We start from the raw sequence: 18,404 nt of genomic DNA, 5'->3' as shown, positions 1-18,404 counted from the left end.
CCTTTCTATCTGTTATGCTGATTTGTATAAAACAAAAGCTCGTATTTTAATTAAGTTATATGTTATTTTATAATCATAAAATTTATTAACTACATTGTGAATGTATGGGTCTATGTGGGGTGTCTCTTTTGTTGCCAATTTTATAAAATTACAGCCAATTTCATCAATTATTTAATCATAATTTTATATAAATAATATTTAAATTATTAAATAAATTATTTTATTTAATCAAAAATATTAGAATTATAAATAGAATTATTGCTATTGAATGAGTAGTGAATAAGCAAATCTTTTAAATTTTTTTGTTAAATTTGAAAGCTAAATTTATTTTTTGTAAGCGAGGTTTTTTTGGACGAAATTTTTGCTGTTTAAAATTGGATATAATATATTCAAATTTGCAAATGGTTAATTATTTTGTGATATTTAATCTATTAAATATTGATGTCTGTCTGATCTTTGCGATAATGTTCAGTATTTTCTTAGGTTTATATAAAGGTGTTTTTTGCTCCGATTTATTTTTAGAGGACTTACTGAAGTTTGTATAATAAACTGACTGACACATAGTTTTGGAAACATATTGTGACAAACTTATATATAGCACATATTTACAATATTCATATTCTGGTGTTTTACAACGAAGTATGAGTTACTGAAAATTTCATCAAAAATTTGGGTCTTTATTAAGAGAGGAACTTGGGAATAGATAAATTTGACCTAAGTGCACTTAATTGGAAAATCATATTTTTCAAATCAATATTTACCACCTAACGCTAGAACGACGTTAGTGTAGTTAATCACTTAGTGTCATAAAATTCAACGGTGAATTTAACAATATAATTCGATAAAATAAATGTTTACACAGCATGCGGATTCGGAACTTAATATCCTGTAGAAACATTTTTAAAGTTTATAGTTTAAAATATATCATTTGTTCTCACATAATTCATAGAGATAATTCCTGGTAAGTTGATCCTTCAACGAAATAGAAAATAATCTTATTAGGCTGTCTTGCTTTAAAAAAACAACCATTAATTTTTTTTTTAATTTTCACTTTGAAGTAGTTCCAGGTGCTAGCAAAGCCCTTTATTCTTTCAATGATCATATCCATTGAATTAGGCTATTTTAATAACGCTGTTTTAAAATTTTAGAGCGCTTTCTACTCTAATATCCATAGTCTCTATCCAGTTTTAAGGGTTGTCCATAATTTACTTGTGAATATGTAGACTATAGGTGACTCAATAATTCGTTTTTTTTATTGCTACTAATATTCGGCCACAATTCTCTATCTAAGTATGATACAATCATATCAACCTTATTCCATATTTCCAGACTTCCATTGTTATAATGGTAACAGTCAGCAAAAATATCCATAATGCCCGTGCCTACTGAAACTAAAATGACTATAAATCGCGATTTTATCGCCGAAATTGTTTGATAACACTTCTCGGCAAGTTATCCATACTTGATCTTATCATGTTAAATGCTTTGTACTTAATTGCACTTAATGACAGTTTTTGGAAAGTTTATAAGTTAACAAGTTAGCAAGAATTATCCAATAATAAAATTCAAAAATAAAAAAAGATTTTCAGTGAGATTCTTCCTGTGTCTATTATAATTTTTTTTCTACTTGTATAAATCCGAAAGATAATTTAGAAATCTCAATCTAACCAGAATTTAGTATATATAAAATAGATTATATAACATAACATAATAACCACACAATTTTAAATGGAATCATAGTATCAAAGTCCAATTTAAAGACCTTAAATAATAGTGAACATAAATCACCATTGTTGTAGATTTATTTATGTAAAGTAAAACTATACCATATTTAGAAAATTACATTTTCTAGTTGTATAAACCACCATAAATATGTGTAGAATGTTTGTTTGTACTTTTACATATCCCAATCGCAACCAAGTACGTAAACTATGCCATTTTATGAAATAAATAGACCTCAAATAAAATTACCACTATTAAGTTTGCATGTATGTAAGTTCCTGTAAGTAACCAGAGAGCGGTAGATCTCATGCTGTTTTGTCCTTTATATCCACCACCCTTCACTTTTTTTTTGTCTTAATCAAGGGATGGTGTAAGGATTTCTACATATAGGCTTCCGAGTAATATGTTAGAAAATATTTGAATTATCGACAAATACACTCGATTTTTGTATTGTAAGGGTCAAATATAATTCCTATGCTACGGCTGACACAAGCGTTTGATGATGTGCGTACTGTTAAAGCGTGCTTAACTGTTTGTTCTGAAGTTTACGTAGTTAACTTCAAAATGAAGTTAACTAAACTGAAGTAAACTGAGTGATCGCGGTATTCTATTACGCCTATTAATGTTTGCAGAAATTCTATTGGAACAAATAATGTTGGAGAGTAATGCTGAAATCCATACTTATATAAAAAAAGAAAATGTGATGGTTTCTTTGCAAAATTTATCAATCAGTATTTACTGCAGGATGACAAAAAGTTACGGAAATTTTTTTAAAATCGAATAAAGGATGATTTTAGAACAGATTTTTCACACAGATATCAGTACTCTATCTCCCCTGAAGAAGTTTTGCATCATCAACACTTGAAACCACTACTTTGGAAGTTATTTTTTTAAACTGATTAATTAATTGTTTTTAAACTGATTAATTAATATGTTTTTATGTGGTAAGTACTAACGCCACTGCTCAAAAAGAGGTATAGCCGCCCGATCCCATCCAATTTCAGCCGCAACACACGCTGTGAAAGACAACGTTTGCATTAGAATTCGTAATATGTGTACTGCGTCAGACGATCAGCATCAGACTCTTGTGTCAGCCGGAGCATGGAAATCATACCTTTATCCTTGTTAACGAGTTTTACTACATTCCGAAACAAAAAATATGTGTGATTCCTTCGATTTAAAAACTGAACATGACCCACCAATTTTACAAATTTCACTCACTGAAATAATTAAAACCTGTCTATGACAAGCCAATTATTAACTAAAGTTCAGGTTTCAATTATTTAAATACGTCATAATGAAATAATATAAATTAACGAATCATATATAACTTTTATAATTTTATATACTAACATCTAATGATCTAAGAGTCATTTCCCTGCCCTGCACTAGGTTTCCTAAAAGTTAGTCAAGTATTATCAAACAGGGATTAATTTTACAATCAGTGTGCTTTAGAAACATTTTATTTTTAAACTTTCTTTCAAATTTTCTGAATTTTAAGATGAAGAAACATTATTATTAACTGTCTACGAAATATCAAAATTACATAATAGTTGTAGAAATCGTCTTGATTCGAGATTCTAGAAAATTAGAATTGTTTGGAATTTATTTGTCGTTTTGATAAATGTGAAAGCAAATACTACTTTTCATATACTGTTCACGTATTTTATACTTTCATAGAATATTATGTTTAACATAATAATGTCGCACTGTGACATAAAATATTTCTTATAAATATATTATTATAAATGTAAAAGGTCACAAGATCATATCAAAAATTAATACTAAATGAAGAATGGTTGCATTAGATTTCTTCACATCGAACATTACAAATTTTTAATTTTTAAGTTACGCTTCAATTATTATTTCATAATTTAAAACTTTTACTTTAACAGGTGAAATTTACAAACTTAGCTATAAAATATTTGGAAACTTAGCTATAAAATATTCTCAATGAAGTCGGTTCGACCGTTTAGGGGCTACGATGTCACTGAGAAACACACAGACGCACAGATAAACACTTTAAATTTATAACACTACTTCATAAATTAATATCAAAGTATTGGTCAAGGACATGAAGAAAAGGATACTTAGAGAGCTATCATTTTTTGGGACAAATTTTTGGAAATATTTTAATTGAAATTGAAATATTTGAGTTCACTTTGTTCTTTTGAATTATTGTTTTAAATTACCTAATTATTTTACTCTCGAAATGAATTGAGCCAGGTTTATCTGACCATTCATTTCCATAGTAATTATTTATGTTAAAATTATATGTCATAGTCGCCAATTTTTTAGTTTTTTTGAGGACGAAACTCTAAGCTCGCACTTGAAACATAGCTACTCTACGTTATTTTACCTTTCAAATGAAACCAAAAAAATTAAAATCGGTTCATTCGTTAAGGATCTACGATGCCAGAGATAGACAGACACACAGACACGTATACAAAGCGGTTAAACTTATAACACCTCTTTTTTGTAGTTCGGGGGTTAAAAACAGATTGTTAAGAAATCATATCAGATTAGAAAGCAATCAACTTTTATTGTAAAAAACAGATTTGAATTCTGAATACCAATCCGTTTTCTAAAACAACTGTCATCTATAATAGCTCTTATTTAATTTTCAAACTGTTATTTATAAAAAAAAAAAAAGTTCAATAATTATTTTAATTTTGAATATTTTTAAAATTTTATTAGCCTTTTTTAATACGCAAATAGTTTTTTTATTGTAGATATTTTTGTTTCTTGTGGATGAAGTATAGTGTAGCTTTTGGAAATTCATTTAAATAAATAGAAAATTGAGAGATTGTTCTCAAGGTTATGTCTTACAAACTTCCTACCCAACAACCTTAAATTTGATTAAAACTCGTTGTGTATTATAAACAAATATATAAATATCATTATGTTAGCTAGAAACAAATTTGTAATCGATAAAAGTCTTAAAAATTGCAATTTTAACGGGTAACGAACAATTTGGCTTGAGGTGTGTTAGGCAAAATGACTTTTGCATTGGTTATTAATTATCTTTTAATGTAAATACCAGACTTGACAAATATTGTTCAATTTTAAAGCTTGAGGTGCAGTTGAAAATATTCCGAGTCAACTTATTCCGAGTTAAAATATTCCGAGTTTCTTATTAAAAAGATTTCCCAAAATGTACCATAAATGGTACCCATTAAAAGTAACAAAAATATTTACCTAATGAAGATTATCCTTTTCAAGAAAACCTCTGACTTTGGAACCATATAAATGTTTCTACATATAACCTGAATTCATAAAATATACCTACTAAAGAAAAAATAAATTTGTAAAGCTTTGCAAAATTACAAAATCCATATAAAAAAAATGTCATCATAATATTTAACCATAATGTTTCATTCAAAATGAAAATTATATTCTCGAAAGAGTTGAGAGAAAAAAATTTTTTTTTTCAAATATGATATAATTTTTCATAAATATTTATCGAAAGCAATATAGTTTTATCAAAATATTATATAACATATAATAAAAATATAAGATTAAAATCACGTTTAAAGGGATTTTTCGAAATTTTTCATGTATTATATTTTTTTTTCTACTCTTTATCATGTGTCACGTCCTTTTATTCATTTGTTTGTTTATATTTTGAAACAGATATTTAAATACTCGATTATTATTTGTATATTTGTCATTCTTTCTAGTGAAAATTTCTTACAACTGGGCAATATTTCTAGGTAACTACATTTAGAATCATATCAACTATCATGTTTTCTGTGAGTGAAATTATTTTAGCCCTTCACAAAATGAGTCTGCCTGTCTGTACCATCTAGTCTGTCGGTAGTTTGTCAATATGTATTTCAAATTGAACGTGAGTTCATAATGAAGCCAAATTTCCATAATTAAGATTGATAATAATAAGTTAGGCAACAAAGAAATTTGAATTTGTAACCGTGGCTTAAGTGTTGAATTTATGGAAATCAATATTTTTTCGACGATTTGTTAATACTTTTCATCTACCATTTACATTTTAAAGGAAGTGGTTTACAATACAATACGTGAAAAAGGTGGCCGGAAGTTTGCAAATATCGAAAGGGTTAAAAAATTGTTCAGGTTTTTTAAAATTACAATTCATTTTTCAACCTTTTCGCCATTTGCTTCTTTCTTCCATTGTTTTTACATGTGTTTCATTGTCAATAGCTTTTTATAACGCAAAAAATATAGTAAAAATATTACAATTGTTGAAAACTACGAAAATCGAATGACTGGGTTCTCATAAATTCGACATCCGATCCATAGATTAAAACCTCAAGCTTCTCTTTTGCAAAATTTATCTTTATTAATCGTCAAAACAACAGACAAAAATAACCATGGAAATTTCAGTTCATTAGAAGCACACAATGCTTAAGGTACAAAACGAATTGACAAATTTTAAAGAAGATTAATTGTTTTCTAGACTTTTTTAATTTTTTCAAATTTCTTGTAAGTTAGAGTACGTTTTGGGCCCTAATCAAGAGAAAATTTTATGTCATATTTACAAATAACGTTGTCAATGATTTTTGTTTAACATAAACAGTAGACTACTAAAAAACTCTCAAAAACCACGAGAATCACATTAAATTCTACTACTTTTGTGTTAAGGCTGTATTAATTAAGCTCAATTAAATCTTGTGTGATTTTCACAACGACAACAACATAGCAATAACTTGAATAGAATATTATTCGAAGACATACTTCCCGAATCAGCAGTTTCAGACAGTTTCTCATAAAAATATATAACACTCTTAAGCTCTCAGAAATACAAGATTGCTGTTTCATTTTTAGACAGATTTTGCTCAGATATTGTAGGTGTATATTTCTATATTATTGTGTAGTGAACTTATATATATAAGATACTGGATACCGGAACAATTTTCATGTAAACATAAATCAAGATAAGTTTTCCAGTGGAAAAAAAGTGATACTGTTGAAAGAAAATCTCTCATATATATTATATTGTTAAGCTAAGAAATAGAAAAGATGAGAGAAAACAAAACGACAAATATATCTATCCTACCTACAACGAACTCTGTATGTAATACACACTCATTTATACAGAGTGTCACGAATGCCCAAAACAAATGCTCACTTATATTATAAATTTCTCACTTTTTCACTATTTTTATTCAATATGTAGTAGACCTATATTTGACAGTAAAAAATTATGGTCAAATTAAGTCATAATTTCTAAAATTTAAAATTGTATTAACTATGAGCGTAAGGTCTACTTATATGGTTACCAGAAAATTACAAACAAATCTTTATCCTAAGTAACCTTTGTTGTAAATTTAAAACATTCTGAATTGTGTTTCACGCTCCGCTTACCATACATTTTGGGAAATGAGAGCCATACAGCTCTCATGACCCACTCAACCTTAATTCGAAAAAAAATTTCAAAATTACATCAAAAGGGTGCCACAAAAAAAAAACAATAGTCTCGAACAACTGAATAAATGTAACTAAATGACTTTATAAAACATACACTAAGACGGCCGAACGTTATTTACACAATTAACACAATTAACACAATTAACGACCGTTAATTACGTTATTTACACAATGTTATATATTTTAGAGAAGTTCATAAGTGTGGTCGCTAACATTATTCGCGGGCTCCCATTACCCCATGCAACCCTATGTACAAATATATATTTCGATTAATTTTTAATTACTGCTTACAAATGTGGCAAATAATAATCGAATTTGGAAATTATGTTAAGCTATATTTCAAAAGGGTCCAGTATATCTTGTGTCAATATACCTTGAGAAGATAACGCCACATATGAAAAAAGCTGTTGGGGAGACGATAAAATTAACAAGTGGAAATAACAGAATGAAAAATTCATTTAACCAGTAAAATCCAAACTGTAGGTACCGGAACATTCAAAAAATTAACCAAACACAAATTAGAAATTTTCTCAACTCGAAGGAATATGATTACCTTTTAATTTTATTATGAACTCCCGTTAAAAATGACTTTAAAAATAGTTGAGGTGAAGTTATTTTCATAAAAATATATCTAATGATTGAATTTGGTGAACCATTCTGTGGATAACTCCTACTTGGGGAGAAAACTAAAGACAGCAAAAGTAAGAAATATTTCGACATAAACAATTCCATTATACATATATAACCACTTTTTATCTATCAGTTATATGTATGTGGACTTAGGTGTATTATTCCTACATTAGTTGTTCTATTCAATTCACAAAACTTCAAAATTATGTTGCCATCTGTCAAGTACTCATGGAATAGTGTTTTTTAAATTTGTTTTAAAAAAATGTCAAAATATACTTATGAACTAGGTTTAGAATTGTGCTTTGTGGTCTGCTCCATATTAGAGTTATTTAACCGAGGCCAACTTTTTGAACTTTAAAGTGTGTTTTCGAGCCTAATAGTACAAATTAATTGATTCGAATTTATATTTTTGCTAAATATAAGTTATTTTAAATCAGAATTAAAATATCAAACCACTTAAATTAAACCGTTTGCTTTAAAAACGTACTTTGTTTTTTGAAATGGTGGCCTCGGTAAAATAACTCAAGTATAAGTATATTATTTAACCGGGCGTTTAAGATGGATTTGGTGGATATAAAAAAAATAATAACGGATGTATTAAAGTAATAAAGGATGTGTTAGTGGTCGGTGTTCTATATACTTACAGTCAGATTTGTTAAATTTTCATTCCACGTTGAATTCTGAAAGTTATGTTTCCTGTCGTATCCGTATGTATTTAAGATTGACATTGACGGTAATAACTAATAAAAATTTTAGTTAATTACTCCATCTGCTAGTCTGTAAATGCCAAAATTAGTTATCATTAAAAAAAAGCACACGTTCTTTGTGAAAAACGACAAAAAAACTATTTGCTCAAAAATTGGTGTAAAATTTTGATATTTATTTTTTTGACAAATTCTGGACATTTGGGAACTGATTTTGCTATTTTCAACTAGTTGTACAAAGATTTAATGTCGAATAAAATGCGCTTAAAGATTTTTTTTAATAGTTAATATACTTACCTATCATTATTAGTCGATCCTGGACCTAATAATAAGCCAAATAATTTCGCAATAGCTTTTCCAGAAAGAGATTGTTACCCAGCATGCTAAATAACAAGCTAAAAATTGATATTTTTTATTTTGTACTCCGCAGGCCAACGCCTCAAAAGGGGATATCTTTTTTCTGCCTTGAATGCAATTATATGATTTGGTTTTACCTGAGGGAACCCTTGCCCAAATTTTCTTAGGTTTCAGTTTCCTGATAAATATTTGTACTAGTCTGTAGTTTAATATAAGATCTTACTGTATAAAAATTTGAAATGAAGACTGTAGTATTCCAGTATTATCTGAGTGAGAAACATTCATTGTATTGTACATTGACCAGAAAAAGACAATGATAACAACAATAATACATGTTTCGGTTATTTATCTATGGGGATAAGACATCATAGAAAGAATTTTTCTATTCTTTTCAAGTTCTTTCAAAAAATAAATATACAGCCATATAACAAGTTGACTTTGAATAAGACGGCATGTTATATTTATGTGAATTGAACGACTCAAGTTACACATATATTCAGTTCAACTCCACTGTTACACTGACATCTATCATTTTTCAAATAAAATAAATGGATTTCCTTGTCATTTTTATGTGCAGGTTCATTTTTTCTTCGTGTGCTTTTTTTGTAATTTTTTTGTGTCTGTACTCAACAAAAAAGTCTTCAAGAAGTACTTAAAATGTACGAAATAATTGTTAATTTTGTATCGATTTTATTTTTAAACTTAGGTACACATTCTACGAAATAGAAATCTGACGGAAGTGCAGTCAAAACTACATAAAAAATGAAACAGATTAAAAAATCAACGAATTATCAGAATTTTGAATTTTTCAAAATAAAAAATATTTTTGTATTTGTTGATCAGTGTTAAGCAAAAAGAATACATAGCCTCTCTAGACGCTTAGCTTTCGAAATAAAAATTTTTGAAAAATTAAAAATGCAATGCAAAAATGCAAGGTATACTAAGTTTAGTCCCAAGTTTGTAACGCTTAAAAATATTGATGATACCAACAAAATTTTGGTATAGGTGTTAAATGTATAAAATCACCGTATTAGTCAATTTTCGGTTGTCCGTCCACCCGTCCGCACGTCTGTGAACACGATTACTCAAAAACGAAATAAGACATCAAGCTGAAATTTTTAGTACTAGAAATCTTTAGCAGAGTACTCAGGACGTAAAAAGTGAGGTCGAGTCCGTAAATGAGCAACATAGGTCAATTGGGTCTTGTAAACCATTGGAGATATAATTTAAATGTAAAAAATGTTCCTTATTCAAAAAATTAACAACTTTTGCTTGATACATTTTTTCGTAAACATTACTGTTTACCCGTGAGGGTGCAAATTAAGCGCAAATTGTATAGTGTCTATTATATAGGAATATCAGTTATGTATGTGTGACTTGAATGTATGTGTGTGTAATGTGACAAGAGTCATTAATACTGTCTATACATGGTATTTCAACAATTAATTGTTTGTTTTCACTTGTTTTAATTATATACTACGAATTTTAATCATATTAGTAAGATTTTTAAATAAAATCCCAATATCTTTTAGGTTTAGTTACTATTGTATTCTTTGATTTTTACAATGTTTATAGGTTTAATTGCAATTTCCAAGTATGAAAACAAATTAAAAAATGTTTTTATTATTTCAAAAATCTAAATACTAGTTGATTTTAAGTAAAAAAAACTAATTTTATCATTTATGTAATAATATTGCCTATATTCTTAATAAATGTGAATAACTTTATAAAGCTAATATATTTCCTACCTCTGGTAACGCAAAGTAGCCGTTATTTTCATATTAAAAATGTCGAGCAAGGTCTTAAAAAAAAAACAAAAAAAATTATATACATAATTTATACTTTGTTATTCCAAAAAAAAAAAAAAGGAAAAATTTTTTATATTTTTTATTATTCGAATAAAAGCATAAACACAATGGAAAAATGATGTATTCATTAAATTATTTATAAAATAAATAAACCTGTTAACTTTTATTATAAAAATGATTTTGTAAACAATACATTCACCATTCACTCTTGTTTTTGTCTATATTTTGTCTAAAATAAGTAAAATTATGTTGAGTGAAATGATGTGATGAATGTACTCCATTATTATCTCCCATTCTCACTCTCTTGCCCATGTTATCTCTATACAGGGCGTTCTATTCTTAACTACAGATCGTGGTCCTACAGAATAAGTTCATAAAGAAGGGAAAAGTTATTTACTAATATTGTATATTATAAATTCGAAAGTAAGCATGTTTGTTTGTTTGTTTGTTTGTTTTTTACGCTTTCACGCTAAAACTAGCGAATAGTTGTTAATGAAACTGTACAGAAACTGTAAAAATAAAAAAAAAAATTTTAATTAATTTACCTGTGTTAGAAGTAGTCGAAAAATAAGTGATTAGTATTGGTTAAAAGATGTTCAGAATTAACAACAGGTTACTCAAATAAAACCGTTAACAAAACATACGGTATACAAATGTTGATCTATACATAAAAAATGAATGTGCCATAACGTAAGTTAAGAGGAAAAACAAATATCATAATGAATCTGTTATTATTTAGGAAAGAGAAAAATGTTTGTATGAGAAAATAAATTTTAAAACAAAATAGGAATATGAATACATGCCCGCAAATAAATATTATAAATAATGTACTACATTGTTTATATTGTGTAGTGTTAAATTATAAACAAACAAATATCTAAAGTTATAAAAATTCCGTATCTATTGATTCATTATATGTAGGATTAACTTAAATTAAGAGGTTTCCACACAAAACTCAAGATTTGAATTTTTGTGCCATTAGTGCGGTGTTGAAGTGGCACGAGAAAGCTAAAGCATGTTATTTGACAGTTCAGAGTAAAGTATTAAAAACGGAAGGCTACACGAAAAAAACAACGAGTTTTAAATGATGATAAATATTTTAACAATAGAGAATTTGATTTTGTAAGAAATATTGACCATTTTCCACATTTCAGAAATTTCTGCCGAGCAAAAAGAAAAGATTTAATGAGAAATCTTAGATTGGATATTGTGAACATTTAGTTACATTAAGGATGTACGAGCGCCATGGCAATTTTGGATAAAAAGCTTGATTTTTTTTTAAAATATTAAGTTGGGCTTAGTCTTAATCAATTCTGAAAATTGTAGGGGAATTATCTAAGTAAATAAATGAATTTAAAAGTAGTCATGTTTAACATTGTTATTATGGGAAAATGGTTAATATGTTTTTATAGACTTCTCCAAGACTGTTCGTTAAAAAAAAAAAAAATATTTTTAATTAAAATAAAACTTAAATAAATTATTGAATAAAAATCCGTTTTGCCCTATTAATTAACAATGTATGAATTATGTTATAACTTGCCAATATTAGACGAAAAGTAAAAATACAATTTTTCGATATCTGGAGTTATTTTCAAAATATCGAAAAATTTTATTCTTATTTTTCGTCTACATTCATGAAGTTATAACAAAATTCATCATCAAAGTTACAAAATAAGGTACAAATAATTTCAACCACAAGTCTAAACTTGCCTTGGCGCTCGTACTACCTTAAACATCTGAAAAAACGAATTTTTCAAAAAGCTAGCCACGTGGTTAGTCTTTCTTTTCAACACTCTCCTACGCAGAACAGAGAAAATGAGTCACTGTCTGCTGGTCTAATCGTAGGGTAAGATGTAGAACCTCTGATAATCTCGCAGTTTCTATACATTGTTATTTACTTAACAATATTTGTATTGGAATGAGGGTCTTTTATCAGAATGCAGATAGGCTGGAGACTGATTATGAATGAAGTTTTGTTTTCGAATAAACAACAAATAAATTGTTTTACGACCATATTGTTATATATTTTTAAATCATAGGTACTTTAGGTAAAACATTAGTTATTGGTTATTTTGAGTATTTAAATTCTCAAAAAAATTATTCTCCTATAAAATGGAAAAATAAATCCTATCTAAAGCAAAATTCTAAGCATAAAAAACTTAAATTTTATTAGATTAGATTAGATTAAATTAAAATTTATGCTCGAATATATTCTTATCGACTCATCGAAGCTTAGAAACTGAATTCTGTCTAGAATCGCCTTTGTTCTCACATAACCACCATATTGAAGAGTAAAATCTTATAATATTGATAGTAAAATATTCGTACACGTTTGATATACAATTCCAATCATAAACGCCTTCTGCACGCATATTTACCTATTCAATATTTCCAAACAAGGTTTTTATCTTATATTGTTGTTTGCTTTTATAAATATATGTTTATAAAGAAAGGCGGAGAAAATCTTTCTTTTTTTCACACAAAATAATTTAGATACAACACACATCAAAAGTAAAACGGTTTTTATTCACAAATTTTTTTACTTGCTTTTCCTCCTTTTAGTAAAAAATTGATAAAATATATAAAGTTTTCGTATAGGTATATTTTATTATTTTGATCTCAAAATTAAAAGAAGGTTGAACTTCATCAATAAATAAAACATAAGAGGATATTTGCTAAAATATACAAAAACATTGGAATATTTAACGTAACGATTATTTTCAGTTTATGCAAACTAGCGAAAGTAGCTAAACGGAGGATAAATTTGATATTGAACCATTATTTGTTTCCTTTATCTAAAAGTCATTCGACCATTTTGAAAGCAAAAGAGTTTTAATATCAGTTTTAAAAAAATACAAAAATTAAGCAATTTAAATTTTAATACTCCAGGTTACAATAAAATAGTAGGTTAATTTCATATGTAAGAGTAGGTTAAAATTCGTATTATTGCTAAGTGTATTAAATGAACTCAATTTTAAATACTTTTTTGTACTTCTTTGAAGAAAGCAAATGCATAAAATTGCGAAAAATTCGATTTGATGTATGCGATGTATAAATCCATTTTAACTCAAAAACGTTTAGTCGTAGATTTCAAAAGTTTTATCTTTTAGGCTGTTATTACATCTAGTTGTACATATATAGAGTATGGTACAATTATTGTTTTTTGAACTCCACTACAACGCGATAAATTTTAATTCTTTCAGACGAAAATTATAAAACAAAAAACAATGTAGACCTTTCTAAAAATGTCATATTATCTGAATTATAGACTATAACACTAAATTAAAATATAGAATTATATACATTTAAATGTTATACTGTGTGTCCGATAACCACCACATTAAAAGGACAGAGCGTTATCCTTATATATTATAAATGTGAAAGTAAGAATGATTGTTTGTTTGTTTGTTTATTAGACTTTCACCCAAAAACTACCGGGTGGATTTGAATGAAACTGTACAACAATATAGCCCATACATCAGAATAACACATAAGCTATAATTGATAAAGAAATATTTTAAAAACAAAAATTTAAAAATTAAATTTAATGTGACATTTTACTCCTCCATCGATGATCACCATTTTGAACCATAAATTAAAGATTTCTGTAAAAATTTTAAATAGTAAATGTCAAAGAATTCATGACATTCTTTTCTGATTTTCTGAAAATTAAACTGTGCATATATTTAGCTGTGTAAAACAATCCTTCGAATGTTATGGAAGAGGAATAAGTCGAGTGTTAAGAAAGGTGGAGGCTATCAAGCGATGGCTTTTACTTTTAAGCCCAGTGAAGCAGGCGGTTATCAAGCTAGTAGAATATAAAATTCTAATGAACTATGAGCCCATAGCAAAAAAGGTTATGGAATAATTACAAAACTCCACTTTAATTTTCTTTCTCAAAGAAGATTTGACATCTATTTTAAGCATAAAAATTGGTCTGTCATCGTAAGAATGATTTTTACTATGACAGACTTCATTTTCATAAATTCATTTCCTGCGTATTGACAATAAAGTCTGATAAATTGATATATAAAAATGGTCAGGCAGACATTTTTTATAACAAATATATTAAAATCACATTAACAAACTTTTACTGGTATGGCACGTGGAACACGTTTTTTACATGTTTGTTAGCCATTTTATAATTATGAGGTAGATATTTGATGGGATGCTTTTTTTGTTACCTGCTCTTAGTCTATTAGGAGTGAGTTTTTTTGTAGTTTTCTATATACCATAAACTTAGTTCAATATCGTTAGTTATTAAGGGGATGTCTCGGATCGACTAATATTAATTAAATCAAATTTTTATAATAAGAAAATTTGTAGAAAATTAAATTCACTAGAATTTATTATTATTTTGTATTTAAATAGAACTTCAAACATAAATTTCTTGTATGTGAATATTAAACTCAAAGAGAAATTTTTAAGAAAATAAATTTTATTTTCTGTAGCTACTATTGTGATAAATTTGACTAATAAATATGGATATTTTTTCAAAATTACAGCAATTAACGTAGGTTGATTTCGCTAATGAGACATCGGATACAAAAACATTAAAGGAACCATTTTACTCTATATCTAAAGGAATTTTATCCTGCATATCTTTCTGGTGTTCAAAAACGATACTTATTGGACACCTTATATAGAAGGTCTAACAAAAAACCACAATGATATATTTATATCTAGATATTGCCGTCAAATGAATAATGAAAAATAAAACTATAGAAAGTTTTTTAACAAACTTTATTTATGCTTCCATTTAATTTAGTTCAACTTTATAAATGTACATTTATTATATAATCATATAATTGAACAATCGATCTTTAAATATCACGTAACAAAAAATATTTTCAATTTCATTCAATTATTTTTATACGATTCTTTCGATTAAAACATTTAAGAGACTTTAATTCATCTCGAATGATATTGAAATATAGTAAGTTTAAGAAAAATAGAAAACCTGTTTATGAAAATGTGAAATATTATGTACAAAATTACTTTTAAAGTATCGAAAATTATACCAAAAAGCGTGGAGTTCTCCATATATTCTCTGTATAGGAGTTATTACTAGAGGAAAACATTCCCCACATTTCTGAAATTTAGTACAAAAAAACGCTAGAAGAACGTTGTTTGAATTTTTAGGCTCTACTGTTTTCAGGAATTACGGTCAATTTTTTTATAATACACACCCTCAAAATATAAAACGAATTCAATTGTATTGAAACTCAAAATAAAAATAATATAATTTTGTTTTTTGAGATTAAGGTCAACTCATTGAAGTTGTCTCACAAATTGAATGTGTACTTTGTTCAGCGATTAACTAGTAGTAGGTATTTTTTTCGTAAACAATACTCAATTTTGATGTTAAAATTAGGAATAATTTCACAACTGGAGATATAAAAAGACATAGCTATTAATTGAAAACTATTTAATGTATTCGACTATGTATAAATATTACAAAAAACAACATTCACAAATCATATGTGAAAAAAAATTTATTTTAAACCAGTGAAAACAAACAATTGACTGAGTTAATTGTTGAAACACTCTACATTTCTAAAATTTCAAGTCTGTTTATTAAGATTTTTAAAAGCAAGGGATACAATAAAACTAACAAACACGAGGTAATATATTTGACCATTTTCCACCAACGAAAGAAATAATTGAAAATCGGTTAAGAATAATAGAAATCTTGAAACTCAAATAATGCAACGAAGGGCCTAAATTTCCCCCACGGTTTCTTCAGTTTTCATCAAATTACACTTTTAAGGGTGGGCTCTTAAAAAATAAAAATTAGTCATTTTGTTTAATTTAAGATGCACTGGGCAATTATGTTTTATAAATAACCAATATGAAAAGTTTAATCTATTTCCTTTTCCAACGCTTTCTGAGAGTTGATAATTTGCACAAGGATGATTCATTCTGCATAAAACAATCCTAGAAATCTTATTTTCGACCTCCGTGTAAAAAATAAACATTTTCATATCGATTTACTAATTTGGTAGTCTCTAATGCTACAAATCTTTATATAGACACGCTTTTAATCTAAACCAGAAGCTTTTTAATTGAAATATCACCAAAAGACTAAATTGGACAATAAAATTATCGGTTGCAATCTATGAAGCTATTATTTCATAGCTTTACTAATAATGTGCTTTTAGATAATAATGAGTCATTTTTTGAGTTTGGGAACCCAAAAAATCCTTGCGAGTTTGAAGTTTGTATCGCATTGCCATAAAATATTCCTAATATTTTATTGAAACTGAATCTCACAATAATGTTAAAGGTTTATGGATAATATTACTTTAGTGGGTATAAAATGCCAATTACGTTTTGCACGTTAATATATCTTACTAAAGTTTTTCTTTAACACTTTTAACAATTTACAGTTAAACATTGAACTTTGTGTCTCTATATTTCTGTAAATACATCGTTTTATAAAATGGATGTAATCATACTCACATACAAAAATAAATTCTTATTTTTTCTTACTTCCAATTTATTATAATAATGTGACAACATTCAAAGGACGAATATAACAATTTAGAACCTGCATAAAATATATTTTTACAAATTGTTGAGAGTAAATTATGTGAAAAATGGGAGATAGTATTACTAGTTCTCAAAATTGTAATATTTTAGACTGGTTTACAGAACAATAATATTACCAACTAGGCAACTCAGTGTACAAATGAATAGAGCAAGTTGCGGTACATTTTTTAAACAATTTACATTTAAGATATTTTTATAATTAACTATCCCGGAATAGAAAGTTATGGTAATGGGTCCGATTCTCGAAATCGAAATTCTCACATACCTTTTCGTTTCATGATCAGGAAGATCAATAAAGATATTAGATTTCAGATTCCATTAAAAACATCTCTTAAAAAAATGAAATTTCCTTTATTATTTCTTCGTTCCATCTTTAACTAGATGTATACCTACTCCTCACAAAATAACTTTTTTTATACTCCACAGCTCATTAAATAAATTATATTGGAGGTATACTTTTTGGTAACACACCAATTTGTTTGATAGAGAAAAGTTAAAGAAAAGTTGAAACCAATTTTTCGGAATGGAGAAATATTTTTCAAAAAGATTAAATGTTTGTAAAAGTATAGTAATTATTTTTCATTTTTCATATATATATAATTTATTATTTTTCTACATGCTACCCTACATAATTTAAAGAAATATGTATGATCTTGTTCTGATATCTAATATTATTTATCTACTATCAATAAACACAAAATTTTTAAGCGGTTATCATCTTTAATTCTATACGGCATAAAGATTAGATTATGCCAGCTTGTACATTGAATTTTAAGTAACATCGCATTGCGCTGCATTAGCGCTGCTGAGTTCCTCCAGGCAAAGACACGAACTTTTTCCTAACTGTTTATATGTGGGCACATGGTAAGCACTCATAGTCGTACGTGTCGTACGTGTGTGCGCTCGTATAAATACAATAAAATGACACAGGTATGCATAAAAAGACATTGTCTTTTACAACACAACAAATTACGACATTTACCGAAGTAGCTTCGTTTCTTATTCATTTTAACACATCTACACTTCAATTTTGATTGATCAGTTGACCTCATTAATTCATAGAACGATTAGTGATATACCACATAAAGCACGCACTATTACTTTTTCGTCTTATAGTTTTTAAAAATTTCTGCCTACCCTGACTAAAATCTATGCACGCCACTGTCATTCCCGATTAGGATTTCATTCAATATGAAATGATTTGAATCACATGCAGTCATGACCATAT

General features: G+C 27.4%; 1 protein-coding gene across 1 annotated transcript in view; it reads left to right on the top strand.

Annotated features, from left to right (window-relative positions):
- Positions 1–18,404, top strand: part of LOC123294828 (chitotriosidase-1) — a 34,626-nt gene that overhangs the window by 2,473 nt on the left and 13,749 nt on the right. The window lies entirely within an intron of this gene.

The sequence above is a fragment of the Chrysoperla carnea genome, chromosome 3, assembly GCF_905475395.1.
Source record: "Chrysoperla carnea chromosome 3, inChrCarn1.1, whole genome shotgun sequence".
NCBI classification, from domain to species: Eukaryota; Metazoa; Arthropoda; class Insecta; order Neuroptera; family Chrysopidae; genus Chrysoperla; species Chrysoperla carnea.
Note: the sequence above shows the minus strand (reverse complement) of the source record. Positions and strands in the feature narration are given on the sequence as shown.